Source organism: Tenrec ecaudatus, chromosome X, assembly GCF_050624435.1.
Source record: "Tenrec ecaudatus isolate mTenEca1 chromosome X, mTenEca1.hap1, whole genome shotgun sequence".
Lineage (NCBI taxonomy): Eukaryota > Metazoa > Chordata > Mammalia > Afrosoricida > Tenrecidae > Tenrec > Tenrec ecaudatus.
In genome coordinates this window covers 9,346,801-9,356,142 of record NC_134548.1, presented here as the reverse complement: position 1 = coordinate 9,356,142, position 9,342 = coordinate 9,346,801, and the positions used below count along the sequence as shown (strand labels likewise).

Below are 9,342 nucleotides of genomic sequence, written 5' to 3'. Positions count from 1 at the left end.
TGAACTTTATGGTTCATTCTAGCTGAATGGTTCCATGATCTTGTGCAAGGGAGATGCAGACACTCACCCCTAGTCAAGATTTGAAGATCAAGTCAGCTTTACTGGGGGGGCGGGGGGGGGCGAAACTTCAGAGTCACAATAAGCGGATACACATAGCACATCCACCCCAAGTTCTCAGGCTCTCAAAGAATAGGCCATAATTCAACGGCACACACCTAGACATGAGACCCATAGGCGGGCCCTGCCTGAGCAGGCATGCATGCTCCCACGTCCCTCAGCGTCCCCAGCTCCTTCCTCTTCCCAGCTGCTCCCAGAGTATTGGTGCAGGAGGGAGTCAGAAATGGCCGAGGAGATCACCCAGGCTCAGGTTGCCCGACCTGGTGGCGACACAATCTTCGGGAAGATCGTCCACAAAGAAATACCAGCCAAAATCTTTTTTGCGGTTAACTGGTGATCATGATGTTTCCCGGAGAGCACCAACACATTTTCTGGTGCTACCTTAGGAATATATTCCCCGGAATTCTGTGGCAGAAGAAGATGATGAAAGCCTCCTTGGGCAGTTAACGCTTGTTGGCCAGAAGTGTGCCGCTGCTCCGGGCCGGAACCAGGGTTATTGAAAGGCAGTGAAGGAAGGTTCGGATGGGGACAGCCTGCCTCTCACATCTGTCTTCACGTTCTGGCCCGTGGGCAGATGATTTGGCCTTCTGGCGAAGCATGCTTTCAGGCATACATGTCCATTCTCTAGGCAATGGTCATGTTGGCAAGTTCCAAAGTTTTAAACAGTACCCTTAAATCTGCCTGTGTATGGAGAGACTAAGGATGCAATGGGGGGAAAGAACCCCATACTTAATAAAGGACACTTTTGAATAGTTAAAGAAAACAAGAAAGGAGACTCAAAGTGTGGACACTCATACCCATGATGCCTTACATATCTTCTCCATAGAGGAAGGAGGCATGTATCTTGTGTAATCCTGCTCGGCGGGTAAGCCCTGTTCAAAAGGAGAGCTGTCTGGCACCAGTGGGAGGAGGACCCCTAATTCTGTGTCTCAAACGCAATGAAGCCTGTAACATACAGTCTCACGCTCGAAATGCTTTGAAAACTCCAGGTGCTTTCATTAGTAATTTGGTAGCAGAATGTAACTTCAATTATTCAGAGGCAACTTATAGCCTTTTTTCCCCATTTAGGATGAATATTCAGACATTTCACTGCAGAAATAGTTGTGGGTTGGATTGTGGGGTACTTCCCCAGACCCTGCTGAGAGACTATAGCCTTTCTCAAATCTAAAGTTGTTCCTCTCAATAGGCTGAGAAGTCCTTTTGGCAGTTACACCCAAGTTGGCAAAGTCTACAAAGGTCCACCATCAGCTGACCCCAGAGCAGGAAATGAACTCTACACTCTCTTCTGACTGGATTTTTCCACCTTACTGAAATCATCAGTCCTGAAATACTAGACATTTAAACAGAAATATTAATGAAATACAGGTCTACCACCCCTTTGTCCCAAACCCTTGGAGTCAGATGGCTTTGGAAATGCTGATTGACATTCTTGGAAATAATTGCATATACATATCATAGAGGGAGCCATGTTCAATCAAGTGGATTCAAACTTGATCTGCTTTATTAGCTGTGTGGCTTTGGATAAATTAGTTAACCTTTCTGAGCGAGAGTTCCTCATTTGTAAAATGGAAATGATGGCATATATCTCAGGGGGTTATATTAGGAATTTAATAAGATGATGTGGCTTTGGGATAAGTGTTGGATAAACGAGAGCTATCCTATTATCCTCTGTCATTTTGTTTATTTCAAGTTCTGCAAATAAGACCTTGACTGCAAGCAAACTCATGCATCTGGCCTTTCTTTATTTGGCTGGAGTCCCTGAGTGATGCAAATGGTTCATGCAGTTGTCTGTTAACTGAAAGGCTGGAAGTTCAAGTTAACCCTGAGTTGCCTCGGGAGAAAGACTTGGCAATTGAGTTCTAAAGAACAGTCATTAATAACCCTGTGGAGCACAGTTCTGTTCTGTCACACATGTCAGAGTCAACTGGATGGCTACTGGTTTGTTTGGCTATGTCCTACCCTGGTGCCATCGAATCAATTCCAACTCCTAATGACCATAAATAGGGTTTGCAAGGCTGTGAATCTTTATAGGAGACAGCCTCATTTTTCTCCTGCACATCAGCTGTTGGGTCTGAACCAGTAACCTTGCAGCTAAGTAGAATATATATATATATATATATATAAATTCTGCTTGAAGTATGGTACCTAGCCACAAGATGTAACTGATTAGGCCAACACAGTGATTAGTTGATCTACTTCTGCTTTATCAACAGACTTCAACTTGTCTAGATTTTCCTAAAGTTCTTGCCCCACAAGATAACCTGATTTCACAAAAAGCCTGATGAAAAGAAGAGTGGGTATGCCTTAATCCTAGGTCTGGTGTTTTGCATTGGATTTACTATGCAAGGCGATTAGCCTCCAAAGGCTGCTTTCTTAAATGAGGCTAAGTGTGTTTGGGTTGTTAGTCCCAAATTAAGGATCTGAATCTCAAAGTGCCACCCAGGGAGCAAAGATTCAACCTGTGAGCTGTAATTATTTTAGTATAGGTCCCATCTGGTTACCCCAATGTCTTCTTGCCTTGATGGTGGTTTATGCAGTAAGCAATTTACGAAGACGTTTCAAAATGTTTGTGGGGAAATTCCCTGATCTTTTCATCCCACTTTCCCACAATGTTTTAAAGTCCCCTTGTATTTGGTTCTAACCTGTCCTCCGATAATTGCACCCCCTCTTTTTTTTTGCATTTTATAGTGGTGAATAAAAAGGACAGAATCTGTAAGAAATGATTGAAACCTTTTTCCAATTAATTTTTTTCTACCCATAAAGTTCTGTTTGTCCTCAGAGTTAGTAGTATGTCTAGCTGTCTAGTTATCTGGTGCTGCTAAAACAGAAATACCACAAGTAAGTGCCTCGAACAAAATTTCTCTTCTCACAGTTTAGGAGACTAGAAGATGGAATTTAGAGCACTAGATCTAGGGGAAATTATCCGTGCTCTGCTCTCACATGCTATTGATGTGGAATGGATTCTCTCTTCCCCATCTCTGCTTCTGTCACTGGCTGATTTAGTCTCTTTATGCATTGGGCTGCGAACTGCAAGGTCAGTAGTTTGAAACCACCAGCAATTACTGGGCGAAAGATGGGGGATGGCAGTTAAATAATCTCCTGTCCACTTGAGCAAAGGGGGAGAGTTTAGCCTGTCAATCAGGTTGCAGTTTGGTGACCTCTTTTGTAGGTGCAATGGAGACAAATAACTCATTGGAGGGCATACCTACTCTTTCTGCCTTCCCTGTCTTATTCTGGAGCCATGTGGAAACCTGCACCAGCATTGAGATGCATCTACCACCACTGGATCCACAAGACTTTCTCCTCACTGCCCTGTGATCTTCCTGAAAGTGGCATTATTGGATGTGCTGTGTGAGTCTGAAGAGGAATTTATATGCTGGTATTAGACATATGGGCTAATATTGGACTTATGGACTTGATCTGGGCTGGAATGATATTCCAATATACAATTGCTCTTTTAAATAAAATTCTTTCTTATACACATATGAGTGTCAATGAATTTGTTTCTCTAGTTAACCTGGACTAACACATGGAGCTTTCTACTCCTGTAAAGAGTTATATTCTCCAAAACTCACAGAGGCAAATCTACCCTGTCCTATAGAGTTGCTATGAGTTGGCATTGACATGATGGCAGTGAGATTGGTTTGATTGCTATCATTTAAAAGAGATTAATTTCAAATATGTCCTATCCTAGTCCTGTGTCATTCACACAACAAAGGCAATCCATTCTCAAATGGGGTTATACCAGCAGGCATAGAAGTGAGCATTTACAACCCATACCTTGATAGGGCACAATTCATTCTGTAATGTCATCAGTTGTGTGGAAACTAACCTAATCACCTCCAGGTACTATTGTTTTCTGACTTTTGTTTTTCGCAATTCACTTTTTAATCCCTGCAAAAGACTGAGCATGTTCTGCCCAGCTACATGTGGGCAGCTTTACTGGTGCTTAGTTTACAATCTCGTAGCAAGAGCTATTGAGCTTCTTGCTCCTGTGAAGTTTTAGGACACATGGAATACTGACTGTGAGATGAGTGAAGCAGTGTAAGTTAACCCTTACACGAGAATAGGAGTCTCAGGATCTTCTTGGGCACTTAGTTTTCACTAGAGCTCACCAGATCCATGCTAAACAGATACATTGCTATGTCTAATCTCATTATACTTACCTTCTAAAATAGTACAAAATACGGCGAGCTATTGGCTCTACAGTCAAAATGCCTGGATTTGAATTCTGGCTTTATCACTAGCCCTACTTGAGGTGTGACCTTGGGCAGATTTCTGTGTCTCAAATTTATATGTAATGGACTACTGTCATGTTCTATTAAATGAAATGAAATAGTTTATTAAATTAAACACTATATGTATAAATTGGAGGACCCACCACTATTCTAAGGACCACATAGACAGGAACAACAATTCCCGTAAAGATGAACTGGCTTGGAAACCCTGGGGAGCAGTTCTGCTCTGTCCTATCGGGTCACTGAGTCAGAATCACCTCAATAGCCAGGTTTTTGTTGTTTATTTACTGAGTCAGAATCACCTCAATAGCAGGTTTTTATTGTTTATTTACTGATTCTAAGATGTGCTTGTTTATAACCGACTTCCATACAACTGGTAGTTCTGAATCCACCCCGGGAAAGCCTATTATATTAAAATTTGGGGCTACATGCATAAGATGATCCATAATAACAAATGTGTGCCACATTTTGATGTGGATCAAAACATTATTCTGATTGCTGTACTATTATCTTAAACTATTTGCATGTATTGACAGGCATTTCTTTAATTTTTTATGTATAAACCCCCCACTCACGTGCTTCCTTGCCAAACTGGGTGGTTTCTGTGTTGCTGGGAGGCTGGGCGCTATGCCAGCTAGGAATTAGGGCCACCGTCAGTGGCCAGGTTTTCGTGCAGCTGCTACACAAAGAAAAGACCAGCAAGAAGGAACAGGCAGACACTTTTGAAAAGTTAGACTCTGGAAACCTCATGGAAGCAGCAGAATAGCGTCTGGTTAAGTGCCGGACAGTGAGCCCCTCACGCTGCAAATATGACAAGGGAACAGCTGCCTCCCCAAAGTCCAGTTGATCTTCATGGTTTGAGTGGAGCCAAGCTTTGGAAACCTTCATTGGCTGATGTGGAAACACCCCAAATAAGAAGAAACAGCTGCAAACATCCCTTAATAATCAGCATGCAAAATGTACAAAATGTGAGTCTAGGAAAATTGGAAGTTAAAAAATGAGAATGGAATGCATGACGATTGATATCCTATGCATTAAATCCACTGCCACTGAGCTAAATCCCACTCATAGCAACCTTTCTTTAGACAAAGTAGAACGTAGAACTTCTCCATAGGATTTCCATGACTGTAAAGCTGTACAGGAGCAGACAGGTGGTGGTTGGTCACTCTGAGCCACTGACCTTGTAATTAGCATTCTATGGAAGCAGCAGTCAAGAAATTAAGTGGCAAATTGCACAAGGCAAATCTGCTGATTTCTTTAAAATATCTGTGTTAGTCCAGGTTGACTAGAGAAACAAATTCATAGACACTCATATGTGTGTAAGAGAGAACTTTCAAAGAGCAATTGAATATTGAGAAAACATCCCAGCCAAGTCCAGATCAAGTCCGATATTACCCCATATGTCAACACTAGTCCATAAATTCCTCTTCAGACCCACACAGCCATGCAATGATGCTGAATGCGGGACGATCACAGGCCAGTGGGTGGAAAGTCTTGTGGATCCAGTGGTGGTGGAAGCATCTAAGCACTGGTGTGGGTCTCCATGTAATTCTTCCAGTTCCAGGGCTCTGGCTGCATCAGAGTGTATTGTCAGGGAGTCAAGCATAGAGTCTGTGTATATCTGGCCTACAGTGAGCTATTTACCTCTGTTGTGCCTCCAAATAAGGTCATCAAGCTGTGACCTGATTGACAGGCTAGACTCCACCCCTTCACAAGGTGACAAGAGAATATGTAACTGCCACAATATCCAAGAGCTAAGATGTCACTTTGAAGACTATGGTGCATGTGACCCAAGTCATGGTATGTTCATTGCTTCATTCTCATGTGAAAACTGGACAGGAAGACCAAAGCAGCATTGGTGCTTGTGAGTGATGGTGCAGATACTGGTGGCGAATACTGAAAGTACGATGGACTGCCAAAAGGATAAACAAATCTGTCTTGGAAGATGTACAGCCAGCCTACTCCTTAGAAGCAAGGATGGTGACACTTTGTTTCTCATACTTTGGACACATTATCAGGAGCGACCAGTTCCTGGAAAAGGCCATCATATTTGGTAATGTGGACGGTTAGCCAAAAAGAGAAAAAGAGAACAACCCACAATGAAATGGATTGGCATCTTTGCTGCAACAAAAGGTTCAAACATCACCATTGTGAGGAACATTGAAGGGATTGCAATGGATGAGTTGGATTAAAATGTGTACGAACCCTTGAATGTAACTATGATATACTCTGCAAACCATTACCTATGGCAATTCACAATAAAAAGTGAAAACAAAACAAAGCAAGCCAATCTTGAGGATGGTGCAGGATCTGGCAAGGCTTCCTTTGGTTTTATAGTCACCATAAGTCAGAGGCAATCAATAGCACCCAACAAGATGCATAAAAGGTGCACTATCTACAAAGACAAACATTATACCGACATAAGATAGGAATCATTCCTCATTTTTCTGGTTGTTATACAAATTCAACTTAAAGACAAACTTAGGAATGGATTATTTATTATTTATAACCCAGGAGCAGCCTATAAAATGTATTCTGATTACAGAGGTATTAAATGTGGACCAAAAATGTACATCTTAGAATTGATGTCATGTGATGCTAGTAGTTATATGGAAATTGTCCAATAAATAAATGCCAGGTGTTTTCTTGGCCCAAGACTACCCAAGTCAGTTTCCTGGTTTTGATAGCATTCTATAATTATGTATGGCATAGTCATTGAGGAAAACTGGGTGAAGGGACATGGGACCTCTGTGCTGTCTATGCAACTGGCTGTGATTCTCAAATTATATAAAAATAAAATTAATATATCTTAGAATTGAGGATATGTTGTAGTGGAGTTTACACACCAATTGCACAATAAATGTAACCTGCTCTTTTGGGGGATGGAATATTTGACTACAATTCCCTTGCTACTCCCATCATGAGATGGCATCCATTTCCCTACCTATTTTGTGGATTGAACTGGCTTCTGGATGTATTTATTTTCCTTGGAAGCTGAGTGGAAGGAGTAAAGAATTGGGACCAGGATGCCATGAGTGGAATTGTCTTGAGGTAAAATATGAATCTCTTTGTCCCAGGAAAATGTAGCCCTACACAGTGCAAATGAAAGGTAGGTTTTGTCATCTGAGCCTGGCTAGCCAGTTAAGCTCTGCATCATGTATGTTCAACCATATGCCTGTTTTCAAGGATGAAGGCTTCAATTAAATTCGGAATGAAGAATATTTAGATTTCATTTAGGGTGACAAATTATGGCACTTAATAAAGGTCACAGGAAGGAGCTTCATATTTCCATATCTTGAATAAATATGTACCATATCTAGCAATAGGCTAGGCTCCCAGTAAGTCCTTAATAAATATCTGTTGGTGACCAAATGTTAATTGATGAATTAATACACTTGGAAACAAAAATGTATTATGAAATGTGTTACTTACATGATGAGATTATCAAATATCCATGGATAGCCTTAAACTTGATTCTTGCCGTTATCTTTCCTATGTTGTGGTGGTGATCACTTGAACACAGTACCAGACCATTGTGATGCTCCAGGGTTTGTAGGGGCTGACTCTTCAGAAACCGATCACTAGGCCTTTTTTCCTAGAGCATCTGCCTGTGAGAGTTACACTGACACCTGTTTAGTGTCCTAGCAACCCACAAATCTCCATCGACTGACAGGTCATAGCCACATATAAAGTGCATGGCCAAGAATTGAACCAGTGTCTCCAGCAAGGTAGTATTCTCCAGAAGGGAGGGTGAAGAGAAAGAAAAAATTCACACACACACACACACACACACACACACACACACACACACACACACACCCCACCCCACCCCCAACTCTCAAACCCTCTCAGAGTTCTCTTGTTCCCTGATCAGATTCTCAGCAATTGAGCAATTAGATCTGTTGACCCTACATCTAACCAATGAGAATTCTAATTCTCAGCTGGATTTCCCACCGCTGCCCTCTGACTGGGATCTGTCTAGACAACTCATCTTTGCTAACTATAGAGAATACTTCTTCCTCGGGACTTGCTGGCCCATTCTCAGAGAAGTGGCCATCTTATCACTGGCAGACTGGCCAGTGAACTGGAGCAGCAAGAGTTTTTTTTTTCTCTTTCAAGATAGGATTTGTCCTAGAATTTCTAGGTAATAGGGTACAGTTCTAATGTCTGAAGATTTAGAGAAATAACTCTTAAGTTCTACTTCTGCTAAACTTCCTACTTTCCCCACCTCCTGACATTTGAAAAAATACTTAAATTTTAAAAATAAGCTTTAAATATTAGACCAAGTTTGTGCTGACAATAAGTAATTGAGTGCCTATAGACCTTTTCACACACACTCACACACACACACATATATGTATGTGTATATATATATATAATTATTCCTTCTCTTAACATCTTGTGGTCTATTTGCTATGGTTACAGACGATGAACCAGTACTCATGTGGTCTTATTTTTTTTAATCGTTTTATTAGGGGCTCATACAACCCTATCACAATCCATACATACATCAATTGTGTAAAGCACATTTGTACATTCATTGCACTCATCATTCTCAAAACATTTGCTCTCCACCTAAGCTCCTGTCATCAGTTCCCAATTTTCCCCTCCCTCCCCACTCCCCCTCCCGCATGAACCCTTGATAATTTATAAATTATTATTTTGTCATATCTTTCCCTGTCCAATATCTCCCTTCACCCATTTTTCTGTTGTCCACCCCCCAGGGAGGAGGTCACATGTAGATCCTTGTAATCAGTTCACCCTTTTCAACCCACCCTCCCTCTGCCCTGCCAGTATCACCACTCACACCATCCTGAAGGGATCACCCACCCTGGTTTCCCCGTGTTTCCATTTCCTATCTGTACCAGTGTACATCCTCTGGTCTAGCCAAACTTGCAAGGTAGAATTTGGATCATGATAGTGGGGGGAGTCGGGAGTGGGGAGAAGCATTTAGGAACTAGAAGAAAGTTGCATGTTTCATCGTTGC

At 41.7% G+C, this 9,342-nt stretch overlaps 1 pseudogene; it reads left to right on the top strand.

Moving 5' to 3' along the window:
* Positions 1-340: 340 nt before the first annotated feature.
* LOC142433161 (adenosine 5'-monophosphoramidase HINT1 pseudogene) lies at positions 341-745 on the top strand (annotated as a pseudogene).
* Positions 746-9,342: the final 8,597 nt, after the last annotated feature.